The following is a 14,673-nucleotide window of genomic DNA, read 5'->3' as shown; positions in this document are numbered from 1 at the left end:
GCAACATTTCAGGTTTGTCTTTCAAAATTTTCAAATTTATAACAACCATTTTTTTAACACTACAATGACTATTTTTATAAATGCATAAAGTGTAAGAAAATCTAATGGTTTTGTTATGTATAATAAATTCATGTTAAACTCTGCAGTGTGCACGTGACTCTCAATAATGCCTGTTGCATGACATTTGGAGGATACTGGGTTTCTTTCCCCACATGGCTCATGGGTTGCTTGTTATGTCTATGTGCACAATTATTGTGCATTGATTTGGAGTAATTTCACTGATTCTCATCATCTGATGGGAGTGCACCTACTAACAGTAGATTTACTTCATCAGCCTCTCTCTCTCTCATGTCATCAACAACCTCCCAGTGTAATTTTTTCCATGTGGCGTCAAAAATAATTCAGAAATAAATTATTTTTGAAATCTGAAACAAGGCCAACTGTCTCACTAAATAGTAAGCTTTAAGAGGCAGCAAGAGCTTAATAAAGGCTCTCTCTGTCTCTATCTTCTCCCTCCCCCTGAAGTCATCCTTGTTCCAGACAGGTTTTTATGACAGATGTATCGCCTGCAAAACTGGTCCGATCTGATCATGTAATAAGCCTCAGTAAAAAGGCTCAGTAAATGATGTATTTTGGCTTTGGTCCGATCAGTTTTATTGCATTTTTTTTTATCATATGAACCCACAGTTTCATTGCAACCCTGTTCTTGGCACTTAAGATAGAGAGTCCATAATAATATAATCCTGTGCATTGCTGACGCTATGTCACGAAATAATGTCACCCTGCATGCCATTAACTTGTGTTATCTCTGTCATAGTGTATTGTTCCTGTTTTGTTATTCTCCTATATTACTGAGGTGGAACCTTTTGGTTGCACCCTCTTTTGCCTTCAGAAATTTCTTAATTCTTAATTCAGCAAGGTGCTGGAAACATTTCTTATTCTTTTCTGGGCACAGTGACATTAATAGCATCCCTCAGTTGCTAAAGAGCTGTAGGTTGCACCTCCTTGATGTGAATATCCCTTTCTACGACATCTCAAAGGTGAATCGAGATCAAAAGCCATTTCAGTATACACTCAGCTTGTCATATTGAAGAAACCAGTTTGAGATTATCTGAGCTTTGTGACATGATGCTAAAGCAGCCATCAGAAGATGAGTACAGTTTGGACATAAACAGGTGGACATGATCAGCAACAGTGCTGGTAGGTAGGCTGTGGAATTTAAATGATGCCCATTTGGGAATCAAAGAGTCCCAAGAAAATGCTTTTGGCACCATTACACCACCAGTGTGAATTATGGATACAGTTAGTAATCTGTTCAAGCCAAATTCTGAGTGGATGTTGTGTATCTAGGCATATTCAGATGACTGTATCTTGCAAAAAAGTATTTGAAAAATGTTTAACTTTATATTACATGTTTACACAAACTGATATTTTTCTGCTTTTGCAAACATTCTTACATACACTGCATACATAACTTTTGGGTAAGTTTGGCCTCATCCTGTCAGTCCAGGAGCTTTTGCTGTGTGTGTCAAAGGAAGGTTTCTGCTGTAGACTTGAGGGATTCGCTAACTAACGCTGAACAGGTGGAGCGAGATGGTGACAGATAGAATGGGAGACAGACAGACGGACAAAACTGAAAAGAATGACAGATACAGAAAAAGAGAGACTGAGAGGCTTGGGAAGAGTGATGCGTACGTGTCTGATATAGAGGGGGTTTAAAGTGCCCCAGGCTAAACCATGTGTAAAGACGGCAGAGCCTGAGAACTCCCTGCTGCTGGGGAAACAAGACAAAACAACAAGCCCAAATGTATAAACTTTAACACCCTGTCCTTCCTTGTAAGTGTATGAGAAAGACCCAAACCCACTCTGACATTTCACTAACTCAGTGTGGGACAGAGCACTTTGAAATGATGGTTCACTTGCAGCTACTGTTGGATTGAGCTGCACTAGGTTAAACTAAAATATCCTTCTGAATTTTTATCGCAGTGATGTCCAAACACTCAAGGTCAGTGGACTCAGAGATTAGATTCACAATATTTATTTTTTTCCTCACTAGCAACCTACAGCTATATGCAGAGGGTTCCCTTTTATAGCTGAATTCGCAATTTGCCAGCAAAAATAAACGTCATTTGTACATGACCAACAGAGATTAGGCTTTTGGCATTTAAAAAACAAAACAAACAAGCAAAACTAATACTTCTTTAAATGCTCCTCTGAATAGTGATTGTCCAGAGTTTAGAAACTGAACCTGTCACTGCTTGCTTTGTATTCCTCAACACATGAAAGCAGTGTGCAGGACACTGCAATAAAAGAAATACTAGGTTTCAAGTGCAGCAGTGAAAATGTCAGTGTTTTTTCGTGTCCGTCTGATGTCCATCTGATGTCCATCTCACACAACAGACTTCCAATCTACTAAATCTGTCAATCCACACTGATTGCTCACCTACACCTGTGAATAACCCGCCCACATAGCACCCACATTTTGTGCGTAAATGTTTCAAGCCTATCCCTTTTTTAACACTATTTATATGTTGTCTAATTTTTAAAAGCTACTATTTGTAATCACTTTCTCTTGACATAACCTGAAATCTCTTTCTTGCATATTTTTTGTCTGATTTATGAACTGTTGCTGTCTAGTGGATTTCTCCTATTTTTCAGCTTCTCTTAGCTCCTCTGTATTGCAGACAGAAAGCTTATTTCAAGGACAAAGCTGGCAAATGGAGCTCGGGGTCATGTGGACTGAATGTGTCAAATACTTCAGCAGAGGTTACCCACAGCTCACATCTTACTTTCAAGAAACAGTTTGTATGAATAGTATACACATCAGCCAAGTCAGACTCCACAGTAGTAAAAAAAGAAAAGAAAAAGAAGATTAAAGTCAATTTTGAACAATAAACTCACCTTCCACCAGTACAGGAGTAGCAAAAATAATTAACTAAAGAGAAAAGTGTTGACCAATGTGCAGTTACTGGAGGTAAGCACACTTTTCTTTTAAGTTACGTAGCTTGTTTAGTTGTGCGCCAATATGAAACTAAATGTAGGTTTTCACCCTCAGCATAAGGGAACCATACACCATATAGCATCAAGGCAATGACAAAACCTCTTCCAAATCTAAGACAGAGCAGCGAGACAAGATACTTTGAAAGTCACAATACTAAGGGCATAGGAAATGACTTTAGCACAATTGTAGTCTGCTCAATGTTCAATTATTGCTGATGAAAGGGACATTTTGTGGAGCGGACATCAGAGAGTGGGATTAGTGAAAGTGATTTCCTTGTCCTGGGTTGTTTGACAAAGTCTGCCTGTAATCCTCTTGAAAACTTTGCCTGTCTTGGCTTTTCCTGACCGCTGGCTTTCCTCTCAGCTGAAGATGGCACACAGAAGAAAAAAGGACAAAAAAAAAAGATGTCTACTTATCAAGCAGGACCTGCAAAAATATTTAGCAGTAGAGTAACCTAAAATCTGAGTGTCATGAAAATAAAGAAAACATATGTTTTATTCCTCTTTGTCTGTATGCTATGCAAATAAAGAGGAATTTCATGGTACAAATGTTAATAAAGCAGTTTAAATACTAAACATGTCACAACTACAAAAAGGACATAAAAGATATTTTACAAATGAAAATTAAAGATTGACCTAAATTTCAAAGCTTTTAAAGAATTATTTCCTGGTTCACTGTTACCCACAACAGTCAGTGTGAAGATTAATCCTATTAAAGGATAAAAGCCTTGATTAATTTAGTGTAAAGGGAGCAAATAGTGCTTAAAAATGGAATAAAAGCATTATTTCCATAGCTGCTCATAACAAGCCCAAAGCCTTTGCTTAGACAGAAGGTGGCTGATTTTATACACAATTTGCAACAATGAGCAACAAGTTTTACCATCTACAATATGTGTGCATGTGCACTTGGTTATTTTCATTAAGGAGGCAGTGAAACAATGGCAGCTCTTCTATTGTACAGATGATCAGTATAATAATAAATTTGAATTTGGAATATGCTAAATATACTCAGTATTTTCCAGGATCATTTATACATTAAAAAATAGCAAGACTTTTCTGTAATTATTCCCATATTCAAATCCAATAAAGATTAAATTTATAATTCAAAAACAAGATTACCTGAAATTAGTTCAGTTCAGATTCAACTCTAGTTTCAATATGGCTGAAAAATTGTATTCAGTTTGTCTTTCTTTGTGACAATTTTTCATACAGTTCCAAGATCCAACCAAGTGGATCTAAAGACATGAGGATTTAATAAAACATACCAAGATTTGGCAGACAGTCACCATTTAAATAAGGCAGGATTATAAAGATGGAGCACGCTGGTAGCGGTGAGATCCTTGCTGCCTGAGGCTGTCATAGAAGAAAGATTTACCCCACAGAGGTCTTTCTGACAGGGAATGAAGAAAATAATACCTCCTTCACATTTCACATGTGCATGTATATTGCAAACCAAGAAATGGGGCATTCACTGGTTGCATGCAACATCTCCTCTCAGTGGAGAAAAAAGAATTTCTCTATATGAGAGTACAGCAGCAGATAAGGGCATGGTTATACTAGATATGTGTTGACTGAAGATAGCAATTGTTTACATGTTTAGCATATTGTATTTCTCCTAGATAGAATTTTCAGCTTTGCATATTTCTGTAAACATGAACATGACAAAAAGGAACAGACATCGTTCTAAATGTTGTAATGAATTAATGTGAATAATGAATCAATTTGTTTTCTTTGCACTCACCTTTTTTCACTCACTATGTGCTTAAACACCACTCTACATTTAATCATTAGTTATTTTTAATCTTTGGCTCTATTCCTATACTACCTCCCATCACCCACAACCTGTCCCACAATATGGCCATCCCCCCCAGCCTGTTTCTGTTGGAGGTTTCTTTCTGTTAAAAGGGAGTTTTTCCTCTCTACTGTTGCCAAATATTTGCTCGTACGGGGTTGTTTAATTATCGATTGGATTACTGTACGGTCTTGACTTTATAATATAAGGTACCTTGAGGCGACTGCTTTTGTGAATGATGCTATATAAAAAAACTGAATTGAATTAAATTTTAAAAAGAAAGAATTTAAAATAGAAACAGACTTTGAATTGCATTATCAGCAAGAACTGATCATTTCTTTTTTAAGTGGGGATCAATCAATTTGCGGTTCCACCAGCCAGCAACCTTACCTGGAGAGGCCAGTAAAAAAATTAATCTGACGGTTCCATTTTTAGGCCAGATCTAAATTGTTAAATTAGATTCTTGTTTGTGAAAAGACTTTGTTTAAATTTGTAAAAAAGGAGGAGTGGAGTTTTATTTTTTTTACACAGGAAGTTGAATGTCACATTGTGAAGGCTTAGTGTCATAGTCGTAGAAAGTTGAGTGTGATAATAGGTCATCAGATAATAGAGCTACATCCGTTATGTTATATATTCGTTTTTGGGTAATAAAGCTACTCTATTAGATTGACTAGATTAATTAAACTGAGCTAATGATTGTGATTTGGGTTCCAATAAACCCCTTTACAAAGTTATCCACACAAGCTTTTTTGGTAGAAAGCTCTCTGGTTTAAAGGAGACAAGGTTCTCTGAGAGAACGCCCTGAAGTCAAAATTCTTCAATGTGCATTAGGGGTACACCTGATCCTCTTGTGGTGTGAAATCAATATTACAGAAACAACCTCTTATTTTAAGCACCTGCATCTTTTTTCTTATCTTTCTCTCATTCTTTTTTTAAAAACTTTTTTTCTATTCATTTCATTCATTCTTACAGCTTCCACAGTCATGAGACCGAAATTTGGTAAAAGCTGCTGTTTTGAATACTCTGTACTAACTACCACAGCAGTGTTGCTTTAAATTAAGATTGTGGCTATGCAAAAGTAGTTATACTAAAAATGTGTTCAGGTTTAATCATTTAGAACACTTTAAATAACAATTTTAAGTGTGTGCTTAAAGAGCTTGTGGCCTTCATCAGGGGTCATCGACCCTGATGAAGGCCACAAGCCGAAACGCGTTGGTTAATTATTAAAGTTGTTCATCTTCCCTTAAGTGTTGCTGGAGTGCCTGCATTGTGAATTCTTTCATCCTCTCCATGCACCTTGGAAGTAGGTGAAGTTGTACCAGAAATTTTTGCCGTGAACACTTTAAATAAAAATGGTTAAGGCTTTTAAATATAAACAAATGCTACAAAGGCTATTACAGGAAAATGTGATGTTTGTAGCCCCGAGTATGTCAGGAACACAGTAAGCTGCACAATCAGCCAACATTTGCTTCTCTCAAAAACATCTTTCCTTGTCAATATTTAGCAGTGATAAAAGGGCCCAAGCAAGAAAAGGTAAGAATGAGCCACACATTTCAATGCCAAAGACCAGTATTAGATATCATGTAATTTGAGTCAAGTAGTAGACACAAGCACAAATGACAAAAAGGTTAAAGACAATGGCAGCACTCAGTGTTAGGAAGTTCAGTAGCTTGCTGTGTCACAAGAATTCTAGCAGAAATATATATTTGAAGTAAAAGCAGAAAGACGGGTCTACGACTTGCCCTCAGGGACTAAAGTTTGTAGGATCAAAGATCCACAATTCTTTACTCTATGACTTTTGTGTCAGCTTTCACTGTAGCTGGGGATTTTTAGATTGAGTTTCTGGGCTTTACCAGCGACACTGTTAGACACATAAGTTTACAGCTTTGATTTAAATTTGTGAATCATTTGCAGATATCTTAAACTTTTCTAGGAATAATATATGCATTGCTGTTAAGAATGCAGTTTGAGCAAATCAAGATTAAACCATTTGATCAGAAATCCAAAAAGGCAAAACCAGTCAAATCAGAAGAATTATTTTAAGGATCTGTCTGGAAAGGAAAGATCTGCACTGTATCTGTCCTTCAGAGGAAATGTATTTTGAGAATATTCATTAAAATGTCCAGATGATGTTTAGATCGCACCTGCAATGGTTAGGATGCGTTGTACAGTATGTGTCAAATTATTTGAGATGAAGGTGGATAACAGCTTTAATCTCCATAGTGGATTAAAATGCCAGGAACAGAGCCTGGGCAAATCCATAGCTCTCTATTCACCGAGGTGTGCTGGCCCCTGTGAATATGTATAATCTGTTTAGTATTCTTAGACAGATCCAGTGCATTTTCTTTAGATGCTCACCCCTTTCTCTCCATTTATTGAATCGTAATAGGATATTTAAATTTAAAGAATCATGTTGAAGAAATAATTCCATGTTGTCCCCATTAATCCACACACAAAAGGGATGAGCCCCGTGCTGAGGTCTACACTATACTGTTATCTGGGGGAAAAAGTAAATAAATAAATATTTGTTTTCTGTATTGCTATATCTGCATTTGATCATTATTGAACAACAGTGATTAACCTTATGAAATATGACATTTAGAGATCGGATAAAATAGACTTAATAACCAATTTTCTATCTATGCAAAAATATTCTTGCAGAAACAATAAAAAACAATCTGGCTGTTTTTATCTGTCTAGGGCATTTTCCTAGAAGATAGATGATTTATCCAGTCATTCAAGGTCGTCTACTTGGGCATGTCCACACGAACTCAATTTCGGTTGCTATTTTATGCTCACTTGCTGGAGTCGCCTTGACCACTTGCACATTACTGTTTCACCAATGGACTTGCACATGTGTCTTCCAAGCTGAACTGAATTTCAGGTGATGAGACCTTGGTCTCTTGCAATGACTGTCCTGTTTACAGTATTTTTCAGTTGCAGGCTCCACACTTAAGGCATAGCATCAGGTAAGGAGTAAAGCCATTCATTCATTCTTTTAACATTCATCAGGATGTGCATTATGTCTTCCCTATAGTTCAGGGCTGGGGAACCTGTCCTGCAGGTTTTAGATATCACCTAAATCCTGCAGATGATGTTTAATCAAATGATTAGTTCTTTACCAGGCCTCTGGAGAACTTCAAGACATGTTGAGGAGGTAATTTAGCTATTTAAATCAGCTGTCTTGGATCAAGGGCACATCTAAAACCTGCAGGACACCAGTTCTTGAGGCCTGGAGTTTCCAACCCCTCCTATAGTGAGACTGCAACTTGTCAACTTGGCTGTATTGTCCCGAGGTCTAAAGAAGAACATTCAGAGGAAATAAGCTGAACTGCTATGCATGCTGTCTTTTGCATGTCAGAGAGCAGTGATAATGTGACATTTTCTTGTCCACATAAATATACTCTTCATTCACCACCTAGAACACTTGTCAACACTTTTTCCACTTCCCAAAAATGAAAATCAAGTTAAAGAATTTCCATTTTGACACACTAGAGGAAAGCCAGTACTCATGGGAGAAGCATAGATGTAAAGGATTTTACAAAAGGATTCTAGAAGAAGAGGCCATTCTGAAAATGGTCCAGAGGCACACGAGCTGATAACACTGAACATGATATTAGGCAAATGATCTTTTCTGAGAACTTTTTCCTCACACCTTCCAAGAACATTTATTTCTGTTGGTCTGTTATCTTAACTCATCATCCTTAATTCTGTTTTTCTTCCAGACATCTGTTCATATGTCTGTGAATTGTTCACTGTTTGGAATTCTTCTTCCTCTCTCTATTACCAGCTGTATGGCTGCCTAACAGTCTAAGTACTGTTTTTCCTGCACCTGTTTTGTCTCCTCATCCTTCCTCAAAGTTTAATACTATGCATGACTTTTAAAAATGGAGCCAGAATGATGAACATAGAGCTGCCAGGTATTGACAGTTAACAATCTAGTAGAAACTATGCTTCAGTTACCTGCTAATGATGGCTAAAATCACATCAATATGCTATACTGTGGTTGATATAAAAACTTCAAGGATATATGAGATTCTTACTTTAAGAATATATTTAAAGAAAACATGTGGCGGTGCTAAGTGGAGTGTGGCTTGGACAAAAGTTGAAAGAGAACCTGGATGTGGGAAGAGTTTCTTAAGGCCATGGAGCAAGATTTTCTGTTGGTCTCTAAGTAGTTTGGAGAAACTGTCTGGTGCCTCAGGAGAGTAAAGCAGCTTCCAGCTCATGTTATATCTGGCTGGATTGGACTCCTGCTGAGTTCAACTAAGGATATAGTTTGACCGTGGAAGGAATTCTTTGAGGATCTGCTAACTCCAGTGACACACCTCCTATAGCAGAAACAGAGTGTGGCGATAAAGGGGATGACCCATTCATTACTTTGTGTGAGGTCACTGAGGTATTTAAACATTGGCCTCTACAACATCAAGTGGAGGTCGGGGCCAATGGGTTGGAAAGTCTGTCCATTAGTTAAACCTCAAAGGAACAAATTTTGACTAATCCTGGTCGTGGAAAAAATTCCTCTTTTCCCTCTAGAGGATATTTGAGGGTTCATGCAAGTTTGCCCAACAGTCTACATGTGTTTTGTATACATGGAAGGCTGCAGGGTGGCCTCTCAGGATGTCCTTTTGGGGGTGCTTTGGGACAATGGGGTATCTGGCACATTGTTGCGGGTTATCCAGTCCCCGACAGTGACAGTGGTCAGCAATACATTAGACTCCCTTTTTAGCATACAACAAGGAGGTCTTTTAAACCAGAAAATTATTTACTGTTTCACCTAGTTTAAAATTAACAGTGTATTTGCCACGTTACTCAGTAGCCTTATCAGTTGAGTCACTGTCAAGATGAAGAGGTCACCAATCTCAGCATGTTGTGCTCCAAATGTGTCATGACCAAAACATCAGGGAGACATCACATCCCTCTCCTTCACAGGAGTCCACAAAACTACAAGGAAGCTTTGTAAATTTATCAGCAAAGTAAGAAACAGAAACAGAATTTTTCACTGGGAGAATACATGATGATAAATGTATAAAAGATAAACTGTCTTTTGTGAAACAATCTAAAATGCTTGTGTGAAAAAAGAGAGTCTGTCTGTCAGCACTCCAACGTTACCCCTGTGTTTACTCTAACATTTGTGAAGAATAAAAAAAAAAAAAAAGAATATATTGAGGAGTAATCTTTGCAGCACAGCAATGCTTTATGTCTGCATCCTATATTGTATGATGCAAAGTAAATGCACATATCTATGTGACAATTATCATTTCCTGTGCCTTTTTTTTAAAATGATGGAAACATTGCAAAATAATATTAGAAACATAATATTTTAATTAGGTTTTGTTTGCAAATTCTAGTGAGCATCACTTGGTCCATATTGCTTGCAGTAAGTCAGACTTTTTTCCGGTTGGTATTGGACTCCAAGGGCTGCCTGAGTTTTGGTGGACAAAATTTCTTGGTGCAGTTAGGTGAGAGTCTGCACTTTGCTGGATTTGTTTCCTTTGCTTTTTGCAAAAGATGTGGTTCTGCTGGATTCATCAAGTGGTGGCCTCCAGTTTGCAGTGACATCGTTTTCTGTTAGTGTGAGAATGGAATGTGGGTATGGAAATTTGCACCTCTTGGTACAAAGCCATGATTCCCACCTTGAAAAGGAGTGAACCGTTCACTCAAAGACAAGGATGAGTTGCTGCCCTGAGTAGAGGAGTTGTTCATGAGTGAGGGTTGACTTAGGCATAACACTGACAGATAGACTGATGTAGGAGCAGCAATGACGTGAATGTTGCACCGATCTATTGTGGTGATGAGAATGCTGTGTGTAAAAGGGACGCTGTGAATGTTCCTACACTCACCAATGGTCATGAGCTTTGGGTAGTGACTGAAAGAATGAGACTGGCTGGGGGCCGAATATCTCTTGGCATGTTTGGAGATGTCTGGGTGTGCCTCTAGATGAGGTGACTGGGAAGAGGGAGGTAGGGCCCAAGTGAAACTTTTCTCAACTTCCAGGCAAGCGATTGAAGCACTTAATACATAATTAATTAATATATAACCTGGTAGTAAATACATTAGTGAGTTACCAAGGCAACCAGAGCTAGAAATGTCTGCAGGCAACCAGCTGTCATCTTCAAAGCAATGTAAAAATTTACTTTTCTTTTTCTTTTTCTAAGGAGTAGATTGGAGAGTGGGTCCGTGGCCTCAGGCTTTCCGTAAAAGTCACGGCATGCCACTGGTTTCATGTATTAAGATGAAACCAGTGGCAATTATTAAAACAATCATTTTAAAACATCAAACTCAATATATCCTTCTTTTAATGTATGTTCTCTTGTCATTAGTCCAACTTTGTTTTAGTGACTTTATTGCTAAAACAAATCTTATAATGACATACTGGTTTGTGATAGACTTCACAGAGAGGTTCAACATTTGGAGCCATATGCATGCATCTTCTGCTCATAATATTTAGCCAGGTTTGAAGGCAAATATGGCAAAATCTTTCTACAGCACTCCAGCTTCCAAACAACAGAAGGTAACTAGAAATGAGAACTGGTGCACTATTTGCAAGACTCTCAAAATCTTAATGGTGATTGACAGCCATAAACACCTACATACATAAAATGGAGTTCAAAGGGGTTCATTTGCATTCACAACAAGATGGTTTTTGACAATTTCCCAGCTGCTCACTGTAGGAAACTTTCTAGAGATAATGATCCTCACTGACAGATTTGGTGCAATCAAACTTGTTTCTACAGTTTCTTTTCATTGTGCACACTCCACCCTAACAAAGGTATTTCCAAAACAGGAAGTAAGAAGGTGTGCAACTAGGAGTTAACTGTTTGTGTCCAAGAGAAAGTTTAAAAAGAGGATAATCCTGGGTGTTCAGTCTGTAAAACTGCTGTATAGCTTCTAGAAAATGATGCATTCTGAAATATTTGGTGCAACTGATAACGCTATAGTATATGTTATTACTACAGCCTAATAAAGGTACCAGATCTGTAGGGTTCAACTTTATAGGATTATTTTTCCTTTAATTTGTCACCCATCTGTAGCTGTCAACAGGAGCTGGTATGTTTGAAGCTGTCCATGGAGAGAGAGAAACCAGGCAGGAAAAACAGAGACAGGCTGACAGATGGAATGAGAGATGCCAGTGATTCATACCATGTCAAAGAGCCTTGTGATGGTGGTGGAGGGGAAGGGGGGTGAGAACTTCAACCTCACCCCAGGAACAGTAGCATTGTTGTTCTCTTGATCATTATTCCGACCACATGTGGTCTGCATGTTGATGCCTTGCAGAGTTAATGTTTGAACTCGTGCACCTAACATCTCAATTTGTAACAACAATTGGTAATTGCATGAATTGCTCTGACTATATCTGATATTATCACAATCTGAAGCAAATACGTTTGAAAAAAGGAACTATACTCATGCTGAGATTATTTTGGCATTGTATTTAGAAATGCATTTAATGAGATTTAATAAATGGTCCAAGTACCATATATAGTATATAGTTATGCATAAAATACACAAACACACATATGTGTGTGTGTGTATGTGTGTATATATGTGTGTGTGTGTGTGTATATATATGTATGCTTTATTAATAATAATAATGGATTGCATTTACATAGCGCTTTACAATTCCACTATTCATTCACACACGCTGGTGGAGGCAAGCTACGGTTGTAGCCACAGCTGCCCTGGGGCAGACTGACAGAGGCGAGGTTGCCATATCGCGCCATTGCCCCCCAGTAGGTGAAGCGTCTTGCCCAAGGATACAATGGCCGAGACTGTCCGAGCCGGGGCTCGAACCGGCAACCTTCCGATTACAAGGCGAATTGCCAACTCTTGAGCCACAATCACCCCGTACAATTACTTACTATTATTTATATAGTAAGTAACTGCAAGCACCATCAAACCAGGTTAGCTGCTAAATCACTATGTGATATATTGTAAAGTTGATTTCATTAACATTGAAAATATGAATTATAATCTTCATACCTCAATTTAATTTTATTTTATTGAAAAAGACACAGATGTGAGGAAACTGTAGTGTTTAGCAAACATTACTCAAATGCCACTGCACAGGCCATTTGTTTTGGACTTTTTCATCCACTGATTAGTATGCATTTGTTGCACCAGTTACTATCTGCAGCAGTCAGACAGCTTACATGGGTCTGACTAAAACTGCAGTGGTCTTGTGCACCATATTGAAAGATCATGTCAACACATTGGTGTGCTGCACTAATGTGTTTTTCATAGTTTTATTGCTGACTTTTCAAAGCAAAGAAGAATACATTTCATCCAGCTTTGCCTTTTTAGTTATTGGTTAGGATTAGTTCATTCCTATTTTTAGTGCAATTTGTAGACAACAAGAAAAATATAGATTATTGCCTGTCTTGCCCTTTAAAAGTTGTGAAACCATAAACAACAGAAATTCAATAAATGTTGTCATTACTAGCACTGAGTAATCTCACAGTTCAGTTTTGTGGCTTAAGCAGAAAAGATCTGGCAACAATGTACTCCGGTAACTGATAACACTTCAAATTCCTTTCAAACTGTAATATTGCTGTGTAATTGCAGAATAAGTAGCTTCACACTCCAATCTAAATGAGTCTTCAGATCACAATCCTTTTCCAAACACAGCCAGGCCAATCGACAGCACAATTGATTTCCTGATTAATGTCCTGGCCCACCTACTAGCACTGCAGCCTAGAGACATAATTTTCTTGTGAGCATGATCAATAGCAGCATCAACATAAATAAATGCAGGAAGAAAAGAAATTTTCCTTAGTTGGGGCATTGAATCCAAAGAGTAATAGCATCTTTGACTGTTTTGCAGCAATCTAGAGCAATCTAAATTACAAATTGATACTTTATTAATGTTTAGCTACAAAGTACTTATTGGTAAAATACAAGAAACATGCAATTATAAGAAGAAAATATAAAGTATTAATTTATTTAACCAAAACAGTAAAAGACTATCAAGATTTGCCTTATAGTATTTTTTCTTAGAAAGCACTGTACTAATTTATAGAAATTCAACTTCACAGTCAGCTGAAAAGCAAAAAGAAGAACTGTAAGGTTGACTTGAGTGTAATAGTTGCCAGTGATGTTAGAACACTGAGGTAGAGGAATTTTCTCAGGACTGGACGGCTGACCTCTCACTAACTTGCTTTTAAATGATGAGCAGAGATAAAATATGTAGTAGGCAGTCATCTAATTTTAGCTTCTAGCTCGTTCATCATCACTTTCTAAGTTTTGTGCTTAAAAAAGGTCTTCTGGACACATCATCATATCCTGACAATATTACATAGCAACAGCTACAGTGTCAGACAGGATATGTGGTTATAGACTTTAAAGGTACATTTAGAAGAGCTGTTCTAGGGGTGGCAATGATATTAAGTGCACACACTCTCTCCAACATAGTGACAGGTCTAAAAATCTGTGTCCATCAGATATTAATGTCATGTTGTGAAACCAAAATAGTTTGACCAGAATTGCTCTAGTCTAACTGGTCAGAATACGGTGCATCTGGAAAGTATTCACAGTGCTTCACTTATTCTACATTTGAAATGTTACAGACTTATTTCAAAATGTATTAAATTCATATTTCAACTCAAAATTCTACACAGAGTTACATACTAACTTTTCTTTTTATTAAAAAATAAAAACAAAACTATAACATTCATATGTAAGTCTTTGGTACTCAAAATTGAGTTCAGTTGGTTCCTGTTTACATTGATCATCTGTTACATTTGATTGGAGTCCACCTGTGGTAAATTCAGTCAACTGGACATGATTTAATAATAATAATGGATTGCACTTATATAGCGCTTCTTCAGACCCTCAAAGCTTTACAATTCCACTATTCATTTACTCTCACATTCACACACTGG

This window comes from Copadichromis virginalis, linkage group LG18 (assembly GCF_057382275.1).
Source record: "Copadichromis virginalis isolate Kocher_CV1m ecotype Utaka linkage group LG18, C_Virginalis_male_GT1.1, whole genome shotgun sequence".
Taxonomy (NCBI): Eukaryota; Metazoa; Chordata; class Actinopteri; order Cichliformes; family Cichlidae; genus Copadichromis; species Copadichromis virginalis.
Note: the sequence above shows the minus strand (reverse complement) of the source record.